Genomic DNA, 24,996 nt, shown 5'->3' on the forward strand with positions numbered 1-24,996 from the left:
TGACGAGCTACTGGAGAAGTTGGGGAAAGCTAAGTACATCACAGCTTTAGACCTCTGTAAAGGTTACTGGCAGGTGCCTCTTGAACCAGCCTGCAAAGAGTATACAGCTTTTCAGATTCCAGGAATGGGTTTGTTTCACTACACTGTACTACCCTTTGGTCTTCATGGAGCGCCTGCAACCTTTCAAAGGTTAATGGACCTTGTTCTTAATGATTGCACCAGGTTTGCAGCAGCCTACCTGGATGATGTGGTAATCTACAGTGAATCCTGGGAAGAACATCTGAAGCATCTTAAAGCTGTGTTGGGCAAGATACAGGAAGCCGGGCTAACCCTGAATGCCAACAAGTGTTCCTGGGCTCAAGAGGAGGTAAAATACCTTGGATACCTGGTTGGACGTGGGCAAATACGACCACAAGTTGAGAAGATAAAAGCCATACAGGTAATACCCAGACCCCAGACAAAGAAGCAAGTGAGGTCCTTTTTAGGCCTGGTGGGGTGGTACAGAAGGTTTGTTCCCCACTTTGCTACATTAGCTGCCCCACTTACTGATCTAACAAAAAAATCTCCCACAAAAGTTGTGTGGAATGATGAGTGTGAAAATGCCTTCCAGGCATTAAAGAGGCAGATCTGTCAAGCTCCTGTGTTGCAGAGCCCGGACTTCACAAAACAATTTCTTGTGCAAGTTGATGCCTCTGGTGTTGGACTACAGTAGGAGCAGTGCTAGCCCAAGGAGAGCCTGGCGAAGAGAAGCCTATACTGTTCCTGAGTAAGAAGTTGTTTGACCGGGAAAAAAAAATACTCTACCGTGGAAAAAGAGGGACTGGCTATAAAGTGGGCTATAGATTCATTGAAGTATTACCTTCTTGGAAGAGAGTTTGTGTTGCAGACAGACCACAAACCGTTGAAGTGGATGCAATCTAAGCAGCATCAGAATGCAAGGATTCTACGTTGGTGCCTAGCCCTCCAGCCATACCACTTCACCATACAGTATTGTCCCGGTAAGAATAACCTAATAGCTGACTATCTTTCTCGCTTGCCTGACCCGTGCAAGCCAGAGGGGGAGGAGGTGTGAAATGTGATGAAGCGCACACACTCCCTCACTAACATTTTGGCTTAACAATTTGTTTGTTAAGAAAGGTAGTACATGTTTCTTCAGAGTTGTCTTTATTTCGGTTAAAGTTATAAAAACAGTTTACATAGAAAAACTAGTAAAGTGCATCTAAATTAATTTGTCAGTCTGTAAAACACACAATCACAAAGTAATCACCATTTCCTTTGTTCAGACCTGGAAGCCATTTTGTGTCACTGCTCAAAGGGGGAGCACGCCTCCAAAGTACTCCTTATGTGTGCCGTATGAGTAGGCGGAGTCTTGGACGTGATTGGTCAGGAAATGAGGGATTTTATGAGTGTCAATTAGGTTAAAAACTATCCGTTTTAAGCAGAACTTGTTGTTTTTGAAGGTACAATGTTTATGTTGATGCAATTACGAATTTACTTAAGCCTTTAGGATAGTATTAAATGTAGACCACAGTGTTTAATTTTGTATTTAACCCTTCACTCCGCTTTCAGAACCATGACCTGATTGGCCAGGTTGGATTGGGAAGGCGGGCAGTCTACTATAAATGTGGTTGGGAAGAGAGGGGAAAGGGGCATTTGGTGTTTGTTCCTTGCTGGTGAACGCAGCACCAGGCATGCAGTTTTTGTTTCTGTGGAATAATGTGGAAGGCTGAGAATAAAACGCCTGTCTATTTTTGCAAGAAAACCCTCTTTCCACGTATCGTTCTTTCACCTGCACCTCACTTTGTAACACTTTGCCAAGTCATGATTGCATTGTGGTGGAGCAGCAACCCTTTTTTTTTTTGGGTTAGTGCTATTTGGTTATTTCTGCTCTGTTTGTGTGCAATAATCAGGTTGTTCAGTTTTAAACAAGGCCTATCTGCTAATGAGGCGGATGGAGTGTGGGAGTGTGGAGGACAGATTTTTAGGTAGTTTAAAAGCGCAGCGACTTCTGTAGCTTGACAAAATGTAAAGAATAGATGTGTCATCTATTGAGATCTAAGTAAAGACTGAATCAGATTTAAGCTGACAATAAAGATCAAAGAAAAAACTCAGTAAAATATGAAGCAAAATACCATACAGGCTTATCTGTATTTCTTATTTGTAACTGATACCAACTAATTTAACTAAATGTGCATTATGATATTCTACATAGTGACAATAATCGTATGTGGGGTCATGTAGATGCCGGGTAGTAGTGCTAATAAAATAAATAATAACAGAATTATGATGTTAATATGTATTTTAATATGTTTTCACATCTGTGATACCGGCTCATTTCCTGTGTGCAGACAATTCTCAAAAATGAGTCAAAATGTTGGGTATATATTTTTGCTTTTATTTTTTTCACACGTGATTCCAAATTATTTTCTTAAAATAATGTGTTAAGCCAAGTTTCACAAAAGTCTTAAACATGATATTAATATTAATAATAGTAATACATTTTATTTCGAAGCACCTTTCAAAGTACACAATGACACATTACACATTAACAACAATTCACTCAATATTCTCCCCCCTTCTTGATCCCCCCTGTCCCTCAGCTCCTTCCTCCCTTGCTATTTTGATGACTACTTAGAGAAGAAGATAAGTGACACCACCCGCTGAAACCACCTGTTCATCTTCCTCACCCCCTTCTTACTTCTTTATCCCCCCTCCCTCCAAAAAAGATTCTTTAATGCCACTTTCTAGTTCAAACTTGATCCTGAAAATGTCAGAAATGGATTCAGCATCCTCAATAACGCCCAACCCACTCCAAAATGTTCCAAATCAGCCAAGTCACTTTTAACATAATGCAAGTTAGCATAGATGGCAGTTTCTATGTGCTTGGGACCCGTACTGGACATTTATATGTTTTCACCACTAGGTTCACTATGCTGGCAACAACTATTACATGATAAAGAAAATAATTAACAACTTAAGAAAGTACATTTTTTTGACATTACCAAATTAAGAAAATTGGTAAGTTCGGGAAAAACCCGGAGCTCCCGGTGTTAACCCTTTCCTGACACTAATAGCTAAAGATGAGGGCCTGCTGTTATTTGCTGCCTCATCTCCTTGCCTCCTGGGCTCTTCTCTTCACTCCCTTTGTGATCTCTTGGAGGTCTTTCAGAAGGTTCTCCCCCTCCTGTGTCGTGGCGCTGTTTCCGGCTCTCAGGGAGTCGTACAAACCGAGCTTGTCTGTCAAAGTATTGATCTGGTCTTGTTGCTCCTGATTCTGGCTTTGGAGAGTCCTGGTTTCTTCCTGAACGGCGCTGATCTTCTCCTGCAGAGTGTGTTCGCTTCCACACTTTTTCTGCACGTTGTTCAGATGTTTGCGCAGGTTGTTATTCTGCTTTGAGGCTACTTTTTTCAATGTCTTCATGAATTTGTACTGAGCTTTAAACTCATCCTGACTTCTGAGCTGGCCTTGAAAAAACGTGATGTCCTCCGCTGTCTTTTCAATCTCTGTCTTCAGGGTGTTCGTCAGCCCCTTCTGAATTATGTATTTTTGCTGCCAATCAGATTGACTTAGAAATTTTTCCTGGACTTCAGCGAGAGTTTTACTCAGCGCGCTTTTCTCTGCCTGGAGGGGTTTCTCAGAGGCTTCCAATTGTTCAAACTCTCCCTTAAAGTGTAGTCTCATCCTGATCTGCTCGTTGATGTCATTGATGCTCTCTTGCAAAGATACATTTTCCTCCTGCAGTAGATACACACGGTCGGATGCTTCTCCGTGCAAGTCCTCCAAGATCTTAAGATTTTGTTTGTTAACATCCTCGAGTTGTTGTTGCAGGGTGTCTTTCTCGCTGCTCATGGCATCTATAGATGTTCTCATCGCCTCGTATTCTTCGCGCAAACCTTGTTTATGTTGGACTGCTTTCGTCAAATCCTCAATCCCATTCCGCAAAAGGTTATTCTTTTGCGAGAAGGCCTTTTTCTGAACTAGTTCTTCCTTATAAGACTCTTCTAAATCTTCCAAAACCTGGAGCTTCTCTTTGAGCGTTGAGGCTTCCTGTTGCAGGGTGTCATTTTGAAGACACATGGCTTGTTTTGATTTTTTCATTTCGTCCAATTTCTCCTGTGCGGCATTTTCCTTTTGAAGCTCTTGGCATAAATCTTTGATATTTTCTCGCAAAGCCTCATTTTGCTGGAGGGTGGAGTCGGCCTCAGCGTTGGTGAGATTGTATGATTCCTTCAAACCTTCGACTCGCAGAAGCCTCTTTTCAAGTTGGATCTTTTCTATCTGTAAGGCCTCATTTTGACGCCCCTCTTCTTCCTTTGAGGCGTTCATTCCGTCCAACATCTCTTGGATTACAATCTCGTTCTCAAGCTCTTTGTGCATTTTCTCAATGTCCTGTCGTAAAGTATGGTTCTTCAGGCAAATCCCCTGTTTCTCTCCCTTTGCTTGGTTGTATTTGTCATCCAGGACCTTGAAAATAGTTTGTCTTTCCTTAAGTTGTAAAAGTTCTCTACTCAGGACGTTATTTTCAAATTGAGTTTCCGCTGTTACCCGTATTAGGGTTTTTTTTGTTTCCTCCGAAGCATTAGAATTGATGAGAGCTGCCTGCATCCCTTCAATTTCTTTTCGGAGCTGTGTTTGCCTCGCTAATTCAGCTTCCTGTTGTGCTTTCATCACGTCGATTTCCTCCAGCTTTTTTTGCAGGGCAACGCTTTTTACACTTAGTTTTTCACATAGAGCGTGCATTGAGGCAGTTCGCTCCAAGGTATTTTTAAACTGGACTTCAACATCGCTGTTATTTAAGATCCTTTCTCTGAGCGACTTAACCTCTTTCTGAATGAAAGCTAATCTTTGCCTTGCAGTTTGATCCGCTGCCTGCATGCTGTCATATCTCTCCCCCAAAGACGGAAAGCTGTTCAACTTGTTCTTTATACTGTTAGCTTCAAGATCGCAGGACTTTAACTTTCCGTTGATAGCTTCTAGCGCCTTACTAATGTTATCGTAGTCGCTATTGGTATCCCATACACAGGAGGCCATGCTTTCTGAAGAAGACATCGTAAGATAGACAGTATACTGGAATCCTAATGGGGAAAAAAGGTATGTTTTGGTCCTAAATTCTAGCTGTGCTGTACGTGTCGACCGATCGCCAAGTCTGTGTTGAGTGAAAAGAATAATTTGTTTTAGTCCTATTTGCAAACTCTGGTTGGAATGTCGAAGGGAATTTAAAAGCCAATAGCGCAATGACATCACTCAAGGTTCCGGAATACGCTGATATGAGGTGTTACCCTGGCAACAGTGAAGTGGCCTTTTGGGTGTGTCAAGGCAATGCTTAGAAAAATTCAAGATGGCTGCGAACGAAATATTTAGCTTTTCCATTCTTAATATTCATGGATCTCTATCTCGCAAACGGCCATAACAGGTTTTATTTGTATAAATAATCTGCAGTTCAAGGAATTTTCTTATTTCTTCTTAAATTAATAAAAGAAAAACTACTTTTTTAGCAGAAATGTCTTTCTTTTGTTTCCTACTCCAGTAATATTCTTACAAACCCTTTGAATGAGCTTCAAATCTTCAGGACTTCTGGCTGTTGGCCTTACAAGGAGCTCCAACAAGCCGTTTAGGACAGAGAGTGAATACACCATTGCCCTCCAGGCAAGAATAGCTCTTTTTTATCCGATCTTGGTGACTTACTAACCTCCATCATCCGCTATGAAAGAGTTCTTCTGTGCGGGGATTTTAACATTCATGTAAATGACTGCTCAGACAAATTTGCCTGTGATTTCCTTAATGTCACCGAATCTTTTAACTTCTGTCAACATGTGTCTGGTCCAACGCATGACAAAGGTAACACATTGGACCTCGTGTTCACAATTGGCCTAAATATCAGCAATGTCTGTATCGAAGACCTATCTATTTCCGACCATAAAGCCGTACTATTTGTCATGTCGTTGGATAACGCTTATGTTCAGGGGAAGCGAGTAAAAACCTTGCGTATTTTAAATGGCGCAGCGGTTGAGAAATTTGTAACCGCTTTCGACAACAATGTTTTGGTGTCGCATGTTGATGACGTTGATTGTTTAGTCAATGCTTTCAATACACACTGCTCCGCCATTTTAGATGACGTCGCTCCCATGGTGACACGCAGCTCCCTGGCTGTAAACACATCCCCCTGGTTAACAGAGGACACCCGTATACTGAGACGGCATTGTCGCAAAGTTGAGCGGCTGTGGAAAACCACTAACCTTCAGGTACACCGTCTCCATCTGAAGGACCTTTACTGCGATTATAACAATTTGGTCAAAAACGCCCGGGCAACCTATTTTTCTAACCTCATCTCCTCTAGTAAGCACAACCCCAGAGTACTATTTAAAACCATAAATACCATTGTAAACCCGTCCACCCCCTCAGTTCCTATTTATTCAAACGACGACTGCGACCGTTTTCTCACCTGTTTTATAAACAAGGTGGCTGACGTGAGGTCGAGCATCAACCCCTCCCACTCCCCCCTCCCTATCTGTCCAGTTAGGCAGGCCACGCTGAGTAATTTCTCCTGCATCACTATAGCCGACCTGACCGCTGTAGTGAGCACTATGAAATCTTCCTCAAGCCCTCTGGATGCCTTACCAACGTCTATGCTAAAAGAAGTTTTTTCGTGTGTCGCTCCACCCCTGCTCCACATTATAAACATCTCCATTGTCTCCGGCTCCGTCCCATCATTCTTTAAGCAGGCGGTTGTTCAGCCCATTCTCAAAAAACCCAATCTAGATCCCTCCCTCCCGAATAACTACAGGCCCATCTCAAAGCTCCCATTTGTGTCAAAAGTTTTAGAAAAAGTTGTTGCTAACCAACTCAATACATTTCTGAATGATAATAAAATCCATGACAAATTCCAATCAGGTTTCAGAAAACACCACTCCACAGAATCAGCTCTCCTCAGGGTCTCCAATGACATCATGATGGCATCGGATGCAGGTGATTGCGTGGTTCTGGTGTTGTTGGACCTGAGTGCAGCGTTTGACACAGTGGACCACGCCATCATGCTAGATAGACTCAGGGAGTGGGTAGGCATCTCAGGGTCTGCCCTCCAGTGGTTTGCCTCGTACCTCAGTGGGAGAAGTTTCTCCGTGGCGGTGGGCCCGTTCTCATCAGACAGCACTCCCCTATCCTGCGGCCTGCCCCAGGGTTCTGTTTTAGCCCCCCTTCTTTTTGCCCTGTACATGCTCCCATTGGGCTGCATAATTAGCCAATTCAAGGGTGTCTCATATCACTGTTATGCAGATGATATCCAGATATACATCTCTTTCAAACCCGTCAAAATGGAAATTGTAAACACTCTCATCACATGTCTGTCTGCAATTGAGGATTGGATGTCAAGCAACTTCCTACAGCTCAATGCTTCAAAAACCGAAGTCTTGATCTTAGCGGCTGATAACATCGCCTCTAAGATAGCAAGCCACCTGGGTTCTTTCAGTGGTAACATAAGGGCAAACATAAAAAACCTTGGTGTAACTTTCGATCAGTCTATGCTACTAGACAAACACATAAAACTTCTGACCCGTACCTGTTTTTTCCATCTCCGAAACATTGCCAAGCTCAGGGGGGTTCTATCAAACACAGAAATGGAGATGGCTATTCATGCCTTTATTTCATCCCGGCTGGATTACTGTAATGCTCTGTTCTCCTGCCTCAACAAAACATCAATAAACCGGTTACAACAGGTCCAAAACGCTGCAGCCAGATTACTCACTCGGTCCAAAAAAACATGCCACATCACTCCGATCCTTTCTGCCCTGCACTGGCTCCCTGTCCATCTCAGAACCCAATTCAAGGTTTTGGTCTTCACTTATAGAGCTGTCCATGGCCAAGCCCCAGCCTACATTAATGACCTGATCCTCCCTCATAGCACAACTCGGGCCCTGAGGTCCTCTGAGCAAGGCCTCCTAAGGGTGCCGCGAACCAGGTTAAAAACCAAGGGGGACCGTGCCTTTGAGGTGGTGGCCCCAAGGCTCTGGAACAAACTCCCCCAGACACTAAGAGCCTCTGCCTCAGTAGAGATTTTTAGGGGGCAGTTAAAGACCCACCTCTTCCGTCAGGCCTTTGGGGCGTCGGAGGAGGTGAGTGTAGTAGCTGTCTTTTATTGGTGTTTTATCGTATGTTTTATCCTATGTATTACCTGCTGTTGTTTTATGCCTTTTTATGCCTTTTATTCTACATTTTAGTTGTACTGTGAATTGTGTACTGTACTGTAAAGCACTTTGTACATTCGTGTTGTGAAGGGTGCTATATAAATAAAGCTTTACTTACTTACTTACTTACTTACACATACTATACAGAGATGCTGTATGAGAAACCAATGTGAGTTTGGAAAATTGCACAATATACATTTATTTTAGTATACCTCAACAATGGAATTATGATCAGTAGAAATGGCCATGACATGGGACCTTTAAAATAGTCTATCAAAAGGCCTACAGTTGCCTCTTCTAACCCAGTTTAACTTATACATCTTGACATATTTCAGCTATAAATCACCAAAACGGCATACAGTGAGGGGTGAAAGTTCACAACGTCAGAGGTAATAACAGAGCTGTTAGCTGACAGTTGTGATGGCTCATTCCTCTGGTGCATTCCTCTCGTTCTTTCACTTTTAACATCAACTCTAAAGAACATGCTACAGAGAGAAATGTTTATGGGCTTAGGAAAAAATCCTTGCCGACGCTTGTGGTGAAGTCAGGAAGGATCTCTTTAGTCTGCAGGCCGCAACCGTGAAAAAATCCTTAAGTAAGCAGAGTATATTTTCCGTAAAAAAAAAAAAGGCCACATCATTGCGTCACAGGCTCTACAAATGTCCTTTAATAACTTCTTCCCAAACTTTGTGTGATGAAGCGCACACACTCCCTCACTAACATTTTGGCTTAACAATTTGTTTGTTAAGAAAGGTAGTACATGTTTCTTCAGAGTTGTCTTTATTTCGGTTTAAAGTTATAAAAACAGTTTACATAGAAAAACTAGTAAAGTGCATCTAAATTAATTTGTCAGTCTGTAAAACACACAATCACAAAGTAATCACCATTTCCTTTGTTCAGACCTGGAAGCCATTTTGTGTCACTGCTCAAAGGGGGAGCACGCCTCCAAAGTACTCCTTATGTGTGCCGTATGAGTAGGCGGAGTCTTGGACGTGATTGGTCAGGAAATGAGGGATTTTATGAGTGTCAATTAGGTTAAAAACTATCCGTTTTAAGCAGAACTTGTTGTTTTTGAAGGTACAATGTTTATGTTGATGCAATTACGAATTTACTTAAGCCTTTAGGATAGTATTAAATGTAGACCACAGTGTTTAATTTTGTATTTAACCCTTCACTCCGCTTTCAGAACCATGACCTGATTGGCCAGGTTGGATTGGGAAGGCGGGCAGTCTACTATAAATGTGGTTGGGAAGAGAGGGGAAAGGGGCATTTGGTGTTTGTTCCTTGCTGGTGAACGCAGCACCAGGCATGCAGTTTTTGTTTCTGTGGAATAATGTGGAAGGCTGAGAATAAAACGCCTGTCTATTTTTGCAAGAAAACCCTCTTTCCACGTATCGTTCTTTCACCTGCACCTCACTTTGTAACAATTGGTGGCAGTGGTGGGATCTTTTAAACGCCTGTGAGGAGTCTTTGAGGACAGACTGACTAAATGAAAGGTGTACGTGGAAAAGGTCGTCAGACGAGGGCCACAGCCTTGCCAGACACGGAGGAAGAAAAAAGAGACGGGACAATGGAAGAAGAGGCATCACTTGAGGGAGCCGGGGCAACTGAAAGTGAAGAAGATGAGGAAGAGCCGGTGGTTCGCCCCAAAGTGTTTACAGCCCATACTGGAGGTGGGGAACTCTCTACAGTAAGCTTCATGGAAGAAATTAGAGAGTTTGTGCACAGGTCTAAGCAGACTGAGACAATACTTTTTGAACAGATTAAACAATTAAGAGGTGACATGAGGCGCGTTCACACCAAGTACTTTTCCCACAGTAGTTCATGAGAACTTTAGTTCATGAGAGTTCTTTTAGTTCTGATGAACTAAAGCATATCGCGTTCACACCAAAATGAGTTCCTGGGGGTGGATTAGGCAAATGAGCCGCTGACGTCACTTATTCTTCTTCTGCTTTGGGTTTAGTGGCAGGCCGCAAACAACTTCACGGCGAGTACAGTAGGTGGCGGTATGCACCTTAAAGTTGCAATTCGCCAAAAAACCGAGAGAAGAAGAAGAAAAGCTTCCGCTTCCGCTGTATGCTTCTGTTTACCTTCCGACCTCAGACACGGTATGGAGTTGACGTTTTGGTGCTCGTGTTATACAGCTTCGTAACTGAGTTATTTAAGCCAATAACTCAGCCACAAATAAAAATACAGATCGACCATTCAAATGCAATAGAAATGCTGAGTCGGAGGCGAAGGCGGTTAAGAAGCCTTAACAAAAGGATTGGACCACGAAAAGCACACGCTATGGACATGTTTCGATAGCTGAGGATGATGACCGTTATCACGCCCAAAGAACAGCAATGGTACGTTCATTAAATCACATTAATACTATCTAATGTAGGATTTATGGAGTTATGTAGGGCTAATTTGTGTCTTTGTATGTATTCCAGATATGCGAATACTACGGAACGCGTCGTGTCCCACGCTCTCTCTGGGTGAACAATAGAACCTCGGCCTGGTGTACACCAATGTGCAGTGGATCAAAGTGGATCTTTTCAACTCCTCTGTATTCGCCTGGAAGCAACCATTGGGGAGACGCAACCTAAACAAATCGCCACGGGGCAAGACACGCGCACAGCCCTTGAGGCATCTGAACAGCATGGAAATTGTAAATTGACAATAAAGCTGATCTTTTGTACTGTGCATTTGGTTCTCTCTTTTATTTACCACAGTCAACAGACACAATTACAATAGTGCAGACACATCTTAGTGCAAAGATGAAATGTCAGTATCAAAACAGTACTCGTACTGTATATTTGGATATTAATATGAGTATATTATGTTAAATGTGTGTTAAAGACAATGGGATGAGGTTGAAAGCTCTTTAAAAAGCTTTTGTATACCATCTTTACTGTGATAAATACATACATGTTAAGCATACACACCTGAAGAACTACGTTACACACACACACACAGGTTAGTCTGTGTACCGCTGCACTGCTGCTGGTTTAAACAAAGACAGTCATGATGCTAGTGCCGTGCATGTAGGTTCTCTTTTATTTATCAGAAGCAGATCAATAAGTGTCAGTATCAAAACAATATAATATAATAACAGTGGCAATATAAATATATATATATATATATATATATATATATTAATATATATATATATATATATATATTAATATATATATATATAATAATAATAATAGGTAGGCTCAGCAGCAAAATTAGGTGTCAGTATTAATAACAGTGGCATATATATATAATCACAATAATACAAAATGAACTGTCCCAGGTGTAGGCAATTTGGGGTGAAGTGTCTTGCCCAGGGACACAACGACATCCTGACTGCAGTGGGGTTTGAACCTGTGCTCCCCTGATCCGAACACCAACGCACCAGACCACTGCAACACACGCCTCCCAACAAGTCATTGTACAGTTTATCAACGACAAGTTTTTCTTAATTTTTGTATTGAAGGCCTGTTGGATTTAATCAGCTCTCTTAGCACTGCCAGAAGCCCAGCCTGAAAGGTATTTTGTTGCTCCACCTCGATTCCTGGGCCTTGTGTGAATGCAGCAGCCGTTCGTCGTGCATCTCCTTGGCACGCAGGTCCTCATTCTCCTTGCTGACCATGGCACGGCGGTCCATCGCCATTATGGTGTCAAGGAAGCTGTCATCGCGTGCCCACTTTCCTAAGGTGAAATATGCAAGATACAAGATCAGTTTAATCGCAACAACGAGACAACACCTTTGATTTGACTATTAACATTTTAAATGGTGAAGGCACTAGCAATTGAGGGATGGAGGGCTCTCAGGACATGACAGGGAGGCGTGTTGCGCAGTGGATAAGTGCATTGGTGTTCGGATCAGGGGAGCACAGGTTCAAACCCCACTGCAGTCAGCATGTCGTTGTGTCCCTGAGACACTTCAACCCAAAGTGCTCCTGTGGGGATTGCCCACAGTATTGAGTATGTAAGCTTTGGATAAAAGCGTCTAACAAGTGACATGTAATGATTCAAAAAGCTTTTGGCGGCCATATTGAATAACAAACCAATGTGGTTTACTTGTTATCCACAGTTTAGCTGCTAAATGTTACCTTTACAAAGCTACGCTGAAAACACAGCAAAGTTCATATAACGGTATTAGGTTAGTTGAACCTAATATCTTTATAGTTAAACTCAACACTTTTCTTTGTGCTTCACATATCTAAATGTATAAAGTGTGTTTTCACCTCCGTTCCCTCCTGTTTGCTGCAGTATGGCAGCAGCGGTCAGGATGGGATCCTCTGTGATCAGATAGTAGTCCTGATGGTGTCCGCTGACCGGGCGCAGGGTGTGGAGCTGCCTACTCTCAGCGGGGGGGAACTGAACGTGGAAACTGTGTTTCTCTGAGGGATCCTCCATGTAGTCTGAGAAGCCTTCTGAGGAAACAAGGTCAAACTATTTAGGATAATACTGTGACAAGGAACAATGTTTAGGCAGTAAATAGAATTTCAATTACATTTCTACTTCAATGTGCAAAAATATTAGAACATCAGTCTTTGTGGCATGCAGGTAATCAACTGTTTAAGCTTTTACCATTAACATGTAGAATGAATGTTGCAAATTACTTGAAATTATAGCAACTACAATCTATTGTTTACCTCTATGCATTAGCCACAGAGGTAGCATTATGTCCAGCTAGCATGCTAATTGCTAACGTTATATTATCGTTTTTATCCCGGAGGGGAAAACTAGTTTCTAATCCTGAGAGAAACACCTCGCCTGAGACACACGATTAGTGCCATGAGTTAGTGAAGCAAATTACAGAACATTGCACACTTATTCACAAGTCAAAACGTGTTCATAGCGGGCATGGATGAGAATAGCTAGCTAGCTAGATGTTATTAGCCAGCTTGGACCTAACGTTAGCAAGTTCTAGCATGGCTAGCTCGATCTACTGAGCAAATAAAAGTACATCTAAGACCAGTATTGTGCAGATTAAAACAGTGCAGTGCATGTATTTTATTTTACCTTGGTAGTCGTCCCGACATGACTTTGCCAGGTCTGCTAACTTTGCAGAGCCACAGAAACTGCATTCAGTAGAAGCTTCTGAATGTGGCGCTTCACGTCCACCGAGTAAATCGCCAGAAGCGCAGACACATCCTAATCACTCCACCGCTCCAATTGATTTATTTAGTGTTGCTATAATAACTGCTTTCACAAAAGGAATCTCTTCGGGTGTGCTGCGAAGCGAGGAAATACAATGGCCGCTTACAACAAAAAATTCAGAGTCAAACGGGCGTGGTTTGCATTCCGCACAGCCAATCAGACGTAGGAACTACTTTCTCCCACGACAGTCCCTGCTCTCTAGCAGGGCCTGAAAAGCGGGTCTGAAGAACTAAGTTGAGCTACTTTAGTTCCTGGGGCTTTTTGGTGTGAACGCAAATATATCGTAGTTCTGATGAACTATTGTGGGAAAAGTACACCAAAGTACTCCGGTGTGAACGCACCTATGGTTTCAAAGTCAATGAGGGACTCAGAAGTACACTATGAGCACCCTGTTCAACAGTATCCCTATTCAATACGTCCTGATAATCCAAGGCTACAAGCTGAAACCTCAACACACCTGCTAAAAGCTGGGCCACATGGAAAATGCAATCCACTGCAAACTAGCAGGCCTGTCTCCTTATCAGATTGGCCTATCCAGCCTCTGCAGGATAATGATCCACCAATCCGGACAGCAAGGCCCTATGTAAGTGAGCCAAGAATACCTGAGTTCAAAGAAGGTGAAGACCCAGAAAGTGTTTTTGTTCGGTTTGAACAGATGGCCAGAACATGGGGGTGGCAGCCATTTGAGTGGGCACCCAGAGTGGTAACCTTGTTGACAGGAAGAGCTCTTGAGGCCTATGCTGGAATGGATGAGGAACAGTCCGAGTCTTATGACGCCATTAAAGCAGCTGTGTTAATGAAGTTTAATGTTACTGAAGAGACTTACAGACAGCGGTTCCGGAGCACCATTTTGCCGGTGGGAGAGACTGTAAGAGAAACCTACAACCGTATTAAGGGGCTTTACAAAAGATGGATGAGACCGAGCAGCCGTACTAAGGAGGAGATGGGAGAAACCATCGTTTTGGAGCAGTACCTCCGTGTGCTTCATCCAGACGTCCGCACCTGGGTCAAGGAGCACAATCCCCAGACAGGAGAAGAAGCAGCAGATCTGGCAGAACGGTATGCAGCGGCCCACAGGGAACCTTCAAAGAAAAGAGTGACTGTTGGGAAGCCAAGGTATGGGGAGGGCAAACCTCACAGATGGCCAGCTGTTGAGAGCATGGACACTGGGGTTGGTAAGAAACCTGCATATGCAAACTTAAAAACAAACTTTATATGTTACTATTGTCAGCAACCTGGACACAAGGCTTCATTGTGTCCAGTAAGAAAGTCTAAGTCGGTTGAGCTGTGTTCAGTACCCCGTGCAGAAAGTGATGACCATGCTAATGTAACTGATAGTGGAATTGTTCCACATAGACATGTGGTAGTTGTCACCGTAAATGGTCAAGCAGTGAAAGCCCTAGCTGACACTGGTAGTTCACAAACCTTGGTGAAGTCCAGCTTACTTGGCAATGCAATAACTGATTGTGATGGCAGTGTAAATATCACCTGTGTTCATGGATGTAAAAAGGATTACCCAACTACGGATGTTACCATTGTGGTTGAAGGACAAGCCTTTGTGCTAACTGTTGGTGTGTTAGAGCACCTAGCTTATGACGTGATCCTTGGGGATGATTTGCCAATCTTAGACCACTTGGTACAGCAAAACTCACTAGCGTACTCCTATGTAGCTACGCGCTCTATGGCTAAGGGGTTAGAACCTTTACCAGATGCAGATGATGATTTATGTGAAGGGGGTGGTAAGCTTAAGAAAACAAGGCGGCAGCGCCGTCAAGAGAAAAACAGAAATCACGATAAGGCTAAATGCCCTGAGCATACTCTCCCTGTAACTCCCCTCATCGAGCCCCAATGGCAAATCCCAGATAACTTCAGAGAGAGTCAGGAGAATGACCCATCTCTAAAAACTCTATTTGCAAAAGCATGCAAAGTAGATGGGGATGAAGATGCAACCACAGGGGGGCTGAAAAATCTAATTGGGGATCCCTTCATCATAAAAGACAATCTTTTGTATTTGGCAGACAGAGAGAAACCTAGGCTAGTCATTCCAAAAGAGTTTCGCCAAGTAATCCTGCATGTGGGTCATACTGTGCCATGGGCTGGGCATCTGGGACAGGCAAAAACTTATGATCGCATTGCTCAGCGTTTCTATTGGCCAGGATTATACAGAGAGGTAATTGATTACTGTAAAACGTGCCATGAGTGTCAGGTTGTAGCTCCTAACAAACTTTCAAACAGAGCCCCTCTACAAGCATTACCAATAATGAGTGTACCTTATGAAAGAATAGCCATGGATATAATTGGTCCTCTGCCAAAGAGTAGCAAGGGTCACAGGTTTGCCCTGGTTATTTGTGACTACGCCACCAGATATCCAGATGTCTATCCACTGCGTTCCATGCAGGTCAAACATATAGTGCGGTGTTTGGTAGAGCTATTCTCTAGAGTTGGCATCCCTAAAGAGATCTTAACAGATCAAGGTACAAACTTTATGTCCCATCTGATGAAGTCACTGTACTCACAACTTGGTGTTAAAGGGATCAGAACAACTCCATACCACCCTGAAACTGATGGTCTCGTAGAACGTTTTAATGGTACACTGAAACAAATGTTGAGAAAATGTATTGATGATACTGGCAAAGATTGGGATAAATGGTTGCCGTTCCTTTTGTTTGCATACAGAGAAGTGCCACAGGCTTCAACGGGTTTCTCCCCTTTTGAGTTATTATATGGCAGACAGGTCAGAGGCCCTTTGGACGTGCTGAAGGAGAACTGGGTGGCTGGTGAGGCAGTGGCAACAACAACCAACAGCATCATCTCCTACATTCTCCTGCAGATGAGAGACAAACTGGACAGTTACAGAGAAACGGTCAAAGAACACATGCATGAAGCTCAACGTAAGCAGAAGGTGTGGTAGGACAAACGTGCTTGTGAAAGAGAGCTGAAAGCTGGCCAGAAAGTCTTGATACTGCTCCCGACCGGCCCAAGTAAGTTACTAGCCAAGTGGCAAGGCCCTTATACAGTAACCCGAAAGGCAGGCCCTGTGACCTATGAAATTCTCTGTGCTGATAAAAGAAAGTGCAAACAGTTGTTGCATGTAAACCTTTTAAAAGAATATCATGACAGGAAAAACCAGAAGGCAGGTGGAGAACATGTTCTGATGATCCAAGATGTCCAGCTGGAAGAGGAGGACGTGTGGGAAGCAGAGGGGGCTGACATGGTGCCGCACAGAGAGAAGTGTAAACCCCAGGCCCCTCCGGAGCATCTGAGTTTGGATCAGTGGCATCAACTGGGTGAGCTTAAACAATCCTTCCCAGCATTGTTCTCAGAAAAACCAGGACGCACTGATGTGATAAAGCATAACATTGTACTGAAGGACACTAAACCTGTTCGCCTGAGGCCTTACAGAATTCCTGAAAGAATGATGGAACCACTGAGAAAGGAGGTAGAGTTGATGTTGGACATGGGAGTCATTGAACCATCTAGAAGTGAGTGGTCAAATCCTATAGTGCTTGTTCCTAAGAAAAACACCACTGAACCTCGGTTCTGCTCGGACATGAGGAAGCTGAACAGCATTTCCTGTTTTGATTCATACCCTATGCCACGGATTGACGAGCTACTGGAGAAGTTGGGGAAAGCTAAGTACATCACAGCTTTAGACCTCTGTAAAGGTTACTGGCAGGTGCCTCTTGAACCAGCCTGCAAAGAGTATACAGCTTTTCAGATTCCAGGAATGGGTTTGTTTCACTACACTGTACTACCCTTTGGTCTTCATGGAGCGCCTGCAACCTTTCAAAGGTTAATGGACCTTGTTCTTAATGATTGCACCAGGTTTGCAGCAGCCTACCTGGATGATGTGGTAATCTACAGTGAATCCTGGGAAGAACATCTGAAGCATCTTAAAGCTGTGTTGGGCAAGATACAGGAAGCCGGGCTAACCCTGAATGCCAACAAGTGTTCCTGGGCTCAAGAGGAGGTAAAATACCTTGGATACCTGGTTGGACGTGGGCAAATACGACCACAAGTTGAGAAGATAAAAGCCATACAGGTAATACCCAGACCCCAGACAAAGAAGCAAGTGAGGTCCTTTTTAGGCCTGGTGGGGTGGTACAGAAGGTTTGTTCCCCACTTTGCTACATTAGCTGCCCCACTTACTGATCTAACAAAAAAATCTCCCACAAAAGTTGTGTGGAATGATGAGTGTGAAAATGCCTTCCAGGCATTAAAGAGGCAGATCTGTCAAGCTCCTGTGTTGCAGAGCCCGGACTTCACAAAACAATTTCTTGTGCAAGTTGATGCCTCTGGTGTTGGACTACAGTAGGAGCAGTGCTAGCCCAAGGAGAGCCTGGCGAAGAGAAGCCTATACTGTTCCTGAGTAAGAAGTTGTTTGACCGGGAAAAAAAATACTCTACCGTGGAAAAAGAGGGACTGGCTATAAAGTGGGCTATAGATTCATTGAAGTATTACCTTCTTGGAAGAGAGTTTGTGTTGCAGACAGACCACAAACCGTTGAAGTGGATGCAATCTAAGCAGCATCAGAATGCAAGGATTCTACGTTGGTGCCTAGCCCTCCAGCCATACCACTTCACCATACAGTATTGTCCCGGTAAGAATAACCTAATAGCTGACTATCTTTCTCGCTTGCCTGACCCGTGCAAGCCAGAGGGGGAGGAGGTGTGAAATGTGATGAAGCGCACACACTCCCTCACTAACATTTTGGCTTAACAATTTGTTTGTTAAGAAAGGTAGTACATGTTTCTTCAGAGTTGTCTTTATTTCGGTTAAAGTTATAAAAACAGTTTACATAGAAAAACTAGTAAAGTGCATCTAAATTAATTTGTCAGTCTGTAAAACACACAATCACAAAGTAATCACCATTTCCTTTGTTCAGACCTGGAAGCCATTTTGTGTCACTGCTCAAAGGGGGAGCACGCCTCCAAAGTACTCCTTATGTGTGCCGTATGAGTAGGCGGAGTCTTGGACGTGATTGGTCAGGAAATGAGGGATTTTATGAGTGTCAATTAGGTTAAAAACTATCCGTTTTAAGCAGACCTTGTTGTTTTTGAAGGTACAATGTTTATGTTGATGCAATTACGAATTTACTTAAGCCTTTAGGATAGTATTAAATGTAGACCACAGTGTTTAATTTTGTATTTAACCCTTCACTCCGCTTTCAGAACCATGACCTGATTGGCCAGGTTGGATTGGGAAGGCGGGCAGTCTACTATAAATGTGGTTGGGAAGAGAGGGGAAAGGGGCATTTGGTGTGTGTTCCTTGCTGGTGAACGCAGCACCAGGCATGCAGTTTTTATTTCTGTGGAATAATGTGGAAGGCTGAGAATAAAACGCCTGTCTATTTTTGCAAGAAAACCCTCTTTCCACGTATCGTTCTTTCACCTGCACCTCACTTTGTAACACTTTGCCAAGTCATGATTGCATTGTGGTGGAGCAGCAACCCTTTTTTTTTTTTGGGTTAGTGCTATTTGGTTATTTCTGCTCTGTTTGTGTGCAATAATCAGGTTGTTCAGTTTTAAACAAGGCCTATCTGCTAATGAGGCGGATGGAGTGTGGGAGTGTGGAGGACAGATTTTTAGGTAGTTTAAAAGCGCAGCGACTTCTGTAGCTTGACAAAATGTAAAGAATAGATGTGTCATCTATTGAGATCTAAGTAAAGACTGAATCAGATTTAAGCTGACAATAAAGATCAAAGAAAAAACTCAGTAAAATATGAAGCAAAATACCATACAGGCTTATCTGTATTTCTTATTTGTAACTGATACCAACTAATTTAACTAAATGTGCATTATGATATTCTACATAGTGACAATAATCGTATGTGGGGTCATGTAGATGCCGGGTAGTAGTGCTAATAAAATAAATAATAACAGAATTATGATGTTAATATGTATTTTAATATGTTTTCACATCTGTGATACCGGCTCATTTCCTGTGTGCAGACAATTCTCAAAAATGAGTCAAAATGTTGGGTATATATTTTTGCTTTTATTTTTTTCACACGTGATTCCAAATTATTTTCTTAAAATAATGTGTTAAGCCAAGTTTCACAAAAGTCTTAAACATGATATTAATATTAATAATAGTAATACATTTTATTTCGAAGCACCTTTCAAAGTACACAATGACACATTACACATTAACAACAATTCACTCAATATTCTCCCCCCTTCTTGATCCCCCCTGTCCCTCAGCTCCTTCCTCCCTTGCTATTTTGATGACTACTTAGAGAAGAAGATAAGTGACACCACCCGCTGAAACCACCTGTTCATCTTCCTCACCCCCTTCTTACTTCTTTATCCCCCCCTCCCTCCAAAAAGATTCTTTAATGCCACTTTCTAGTTCAAACTTGATCCTGAAAATGTCAGAAATGGATTCAGCATCCTCAATAACGCCCAACCCACTCCAAAATGTTCCAAATCAGCCAAGTCACTTTTAACATAATGCAAGTTAGCATAGATGGCAGTTTCTATGTGCTTGGGACCCGTACTGGACATTTATATGTTTTCACCACTAGGTTCACTATGCTGGCAACAACTATTACATGATAAAGAAAATAATTAACAATTTAAGAAAGTACATTTTTTTGACATTACCAAATTAAGAAAATTGGTAAATTCGGGAAAAATCCGGAGCTCCCGGTGTTAACCCTTTCCTGACACTAATAGCTAAAGATGAGGACCTGCTGTTATTTGCTGCCTCATCTCCTTGCCTCCCGGGCTCTTCTCTTCACTCCCTTTGTGATCTCTTGGAGGTCTTTCAGAAGGTTCTCCCCCTCCTGTGTCGTGGCGCTGTTTCCGGCTCTCAGGGAGTCGTACAAACCGAGCTTGTCTGTCAAAGTATTGATCTGGTCTTGTTGCTCCTGATTCTGGCTTTGGAGAGTCCTGGTTTCTTCCTGAACGGCGCTGATCTTCTCCTGCAGAGTGTGTTCGCTTCCACACTTTTTCTGCACGTTGTTCAGATGTTTGCGCAGGTTGTTATTCTGCTTTGAGGCTACTTTTTTCAATGTCTTCATGAATTTGTACTGAGCTTTAAACTCATCCTGACTTCTGAGCTGGCCTTGAAAAAACGTGATGTCCTCCACTGTCTTTTCAATCTCTGTCTTCAGGGTGTTCGTCAGCCCCTTCTGAATTATGTATTTTTGCTGCCAATCAGATTGACTTAGAAATTTTTCCTCGACTTCAGCGAGAGTTTTACTCAGCGCGCTTTTCTCTGCCTGGAGGGGTTCCTCAGAGGCTTCCAATTGTTCAAACTCTCCCTTAAAGTGTAGTCTCATCCTGATCTGCTCGTTGATGTCATTGATGCTCTCTTGCAAAGATACATTTTCCTCCTGCAGTAGATACACACGGTCGGATGCTTCTCCGTGCAAGTCCTCCAACATCTTAAGATTTTGTTTGTTAACATCCTCGAGTTGTTGTTGCAGGGTGTCTTTCTCGCTGCTCATGGCATCTATAGATGTTCTCATCGCCTCGTATTCTTCGCGCAAACCTTGTTTATGTTGGACTGCTTTCGTCAAATCCTCAATCCCATTCTGCAACAGGTTATTCTTTTGCGAGAAGGCCTTTTTCTGAACTAGTTCTTCCTTATAAGACTCTTCTAAATCTTCCAAAACCTGGAGCTTCTCTTTGAGCGTTGAGGCTTCCTGTTGCAGGGTGTCATTTTGAAGACACATGGCTTGTTTTGATTTTTTCATTTCGTCCAATTTCTCCTGTGCGGCATTTTCCTTTTGAAGCTCTTGGCATAAATCTTTGATATTTTCTCGCAAAGCCTCATTTTGCTGGAGGGTGGAGTCGGCCTCAGCGTTGGTGAGATTGTATGATTCCTTCAAACCTTCGACTCGCAGAAGCCTCTTTTCAAGTTGGATCTTTTCTATCTGTAAGGCCTCATTTTGACGCCCCTCTTCTTCCTTTGAGGCGTTCATTCCGTCCAACATCTCTTGGATTACAATCTCGTTCTCAAGCTCTTTGTGCATTTTCTCAATGTCCTGTCGTAAAGTATGGTTCTTCAGGCAAATGTCCTGTTTCTCTCCCTTTGCTTGGTTGTATTTGTCATCCAGGACCTTGAAAATAGTTTGTCTTTCCTTAAGTTGTAAAAGTTCTCTACTCAGGACGTTATTTTCAAATTGAGTTTCCGCTGTTACCCGTATTAGTGTTTTTTTTGTTTCCTCCGAAGCATTAGAATTGATGAGAGCTGCCTGCATCCCTTCAATTTCTTTTCGGAGCTGTGTTTGCCTCGCTAATTCAGCTTCCTGTTGTGCTTTCATCACGTCGATTTCCTCCAGCTTTTTTTGCAGGGCAACGCTTTTTACACTTAGTTTTTCACATAGAGCGTGCATTGAGGCAGTTCGCTCCAAGGTATTTTTAAACTGGACTTCAACATCGCTGTTATTTAAGATCCTTTCTCTGAGCGACTTAACCTCTTTCTGAATGAAAGCTAATCTTTGCCTTGCAGTTTGATCCGCTGCCTGCATGCTGTCATATCTCTCCCCCAAAGACGGAAAGCTGTTCAACTTGTTCTTTATACTGTTAGCTTCAAGATCGCAGGACTTTAACTTTCCGTTGATAGCTTCTAGCGCCTTACTAATGTTATCGTAGTCGCTATTGGTATCCCATACACAGGAGGCCATGCTTTCTGAAGAAGACATCGTAAGATAGACAGTATACTCGAATCCTAATGGGGAAAAAAGGTATGTTTTGGTCCTAAATTCTAGCTGTGCTGTACGTGTCGACCGATCGCCAAGTCTGTGTTGAGTGAAAAGAATAATTCGTTTTAGTCCTATTTGCAAACTCTGGTTGGAATGTCGAAGGGAATTTCAAAGCCAATAGCGGAATGACATCACTCAAGGTTCCGGAATACGCTGATATGAGGTGTTACCCTGGCAACAGTGAAGTGGCCTTTTGGGTGTGTCAAGGCAATGCTTAGAAAAATTCAAGATGGCTGCGAACGAAATATTTAGCTTTTCCATTCTTAATATTCATGGATCTCTATCTCGCAAACGGCCATAACAGGTTTTATTTGTATAAATAATCTGCAGTTCAAGGAATTTTCTTATTTCTTCTTAAATTAATAAAAGAAAAACTACTTTTTTAGCAGAAATGTCTTTCTTTTGTTTCCTACTCCAGTAATATTCTTACAAACCCTTTGAATGAGCTTCAAATCTTCAGGACTTCTGGCTGTTGGCCTGACAAGGAGCTCCAACAAGCCGTTTAGGACAAAGAGTGAATACACATACTATACAGAGATGCTGTATGAGAAACCAATGTGAGTTTGGAAAATTGCACAATATACATTTATTTTAGTATACCTCAACAATGGAATTATGATCAGTAGAAATGGCCATGACATGGGACCTTTAAAATAGTCTATCAAAAGGCCTACAGTTGCCTCTTCTAACCCAGTTTAACTTATACATCTTGACATATTTCAGCTATAAATCACCAAAACGGCATACAGTGAGGGGTGAAAGTTCACAACGTCAGAGGTAATAACAGAGCTGTTAGCTGACAGTTGTGATGGCTCATTCCTCTGGTGCATTCCTCTCGTTCTTTCACTTCTTTCAACTCTAAAGAACATGCTACAGAGAAATGTTTATGGGTTTAGGAAAAAATCCTTGCCGACGCTTGTGGTGAAGTCAGGAAGGATCTCTTTAGTCTGCAGGCCGCAACCGTGAAAAAATCCTTAAGTAAGCAGAGTATATTTTCCGTAAAAAAAAAAAAGGCCACATCATTGCGTCACAGGCTCTACAAATGTCCTTTAATAACTTCTTCCCAAACTTTGCCAAGTCATGATTGCATTGTGGTGGAGCAGCAACCCTTTTTTTTTTTTTGGGTTAGTGCTATTTGGTTATTTCTGCTCTGTTTGTGTGCAATAATCAGGTAGTTCAGTTTTAAACAAGGCCTATCTGCTAATGAGGCGGATGGAGTGTGGGAGTGTGGAGGACAGATGTTGATATCTGTGGTGTGCTGGTGGTGAAGGATGTTGCTACCAGTGTTTGACCAAAATAAGGTTTCGAGGGCCAAGTAAGGCTGTGACAGAAGCTGCTGGAGGACATGCTGATATTTGTCTTGCACCGAAATCGTGTTTTATCCAATGTTTTGGTTTGAAAAAGCCTCTGAAACAACTTGTACATCAACATGGTGTATCACTGGGAAACTAAAAAGGACATATTTTGCAAATGTTCAGGTTCATATCTGGATATTGTGCCTCTACTGTGACATGTTTACATTTTTAAATTTTCGAAAAGCTCTTTATTTTTCTCGTACTGCCTGTCCAATCACGTGCAATGTGTTGGAGCGCAAGCCAATTAGGAAGTTACTGAAGTAAACAAAGGAGTCCAATGGAGGCGTTTGGGTTTTTTAGCCTCAGCTGACAATTTACATGCACAAAAACCTATATAACACACTTGGGAAACACACACACACACACACACACACACACACACACACACACACACACACAACACACAACACACACACACACACACACACACAACACACACACACACACACACACACACACACACACACACACACACACACACACACACACACACACACACACACACACAAACCCCAATAGCAGAGTAGGGCCTCTTTAACATAACAGCACTGACAGCTGACTGATTGAAATGTTACTCTAAATGAGAAAATACTATCTTTCTGTCATAATAACATGAGAAGCCTGCAAGTCTTATCTTCTGCTCGGGGGAACCATTCTGACAGTTGCGTGAACTCTCATGCAGTAATTTGTAGTTTAATGACCTTGAATACACACTGCAAATTGTCTGTTTCTGCAAAACCCCTCAGGTGTTGAGAGAACAGAGACTACTTTAAGACTACTATGATGAACAGTCTCATTCCAAGAAGAGCTGTTGCACTGATTTATGAGTTTCAGTTTTTCACTTTTAAACTAATGACGTGGTTTTAGGTGGAGCCATCCCTGTGGGCATCGATGTGCAGGTGGAAAGTATCGATGGCATCTCTGAGGTTAACATGGTGAGGATATTGAACATCTTACACCTCATTTCCAGCTTTTTTATGATTGGTAATGACATCTGATTAGGAGTGACTTCAGACATATTCTGTCTACTGGTTAACATGGCAGAGAAACTGATCAGTGTACAGCATTTTAATGGAAAAAGATTCAACAGACAAAACCTGATTACGGAGAGTTTTAATGAAAATTCGCACAAAAGCATATTTTAATCATGTAAGTTCTTAAATTATAAGTGGATCCTTACAAGTTACCTGAATAGAGTCATATTTTCTTTTATATTTTAAGCCTTTTACTACTACTTTTAATATACAAACATAGATGCACCATGACATAAGTTTACTCACACAATAAGATGTATCAACACTGTCTGTTTGCGTCCTGCAGGACTTCACCATAACTCTGTACCTGCGTCATTACTGGAAGGACGAGCGGCTGGCGTTTCCGTCCAGAACCAATCAGAGCCGGACGTTTGACTCTCGGCTCGTGAAGAAGATCTGGGTCCCTGACGTCTTCTTCGTCCACTCCAAGCGCTCCTTCATCCACGACACCACCATGGAGAACATCATGCTGCGGGTGTACCCCGACGGGAACATCCTCTACAGCGTCAGGTAGGGACGAGGACTGGTGGGAGTTAAAGGTAGCAGCTCATGCAAACTACTCTGTTGCTGAGGA

General features: G+C 42.6%; 1 pseudogene; it reads left to right on the forward strand.

Moving 5' to 3' along the window:
• The window catches only part of LOC117494929, a 53,753-nt pseudogene that overhangs the window by 25,264 nt on the left and 3,493 nt on the right, over positions 1-24,996 (forward strand).

Source organism: Trematomus bernacchii, unplaced genomic scaffold (assembly GCF_902827165.1).
Source record: "Trematomus bernacchii unplaced genomic scaffold, fTreBer1.1, whole genome shotgun sequence".
NCBI lineage: Eukaryota > Metazoa > Chordata > Actinopteri > Perciformes > Nototheniidae > Trematomus > Trematomus bernacchii.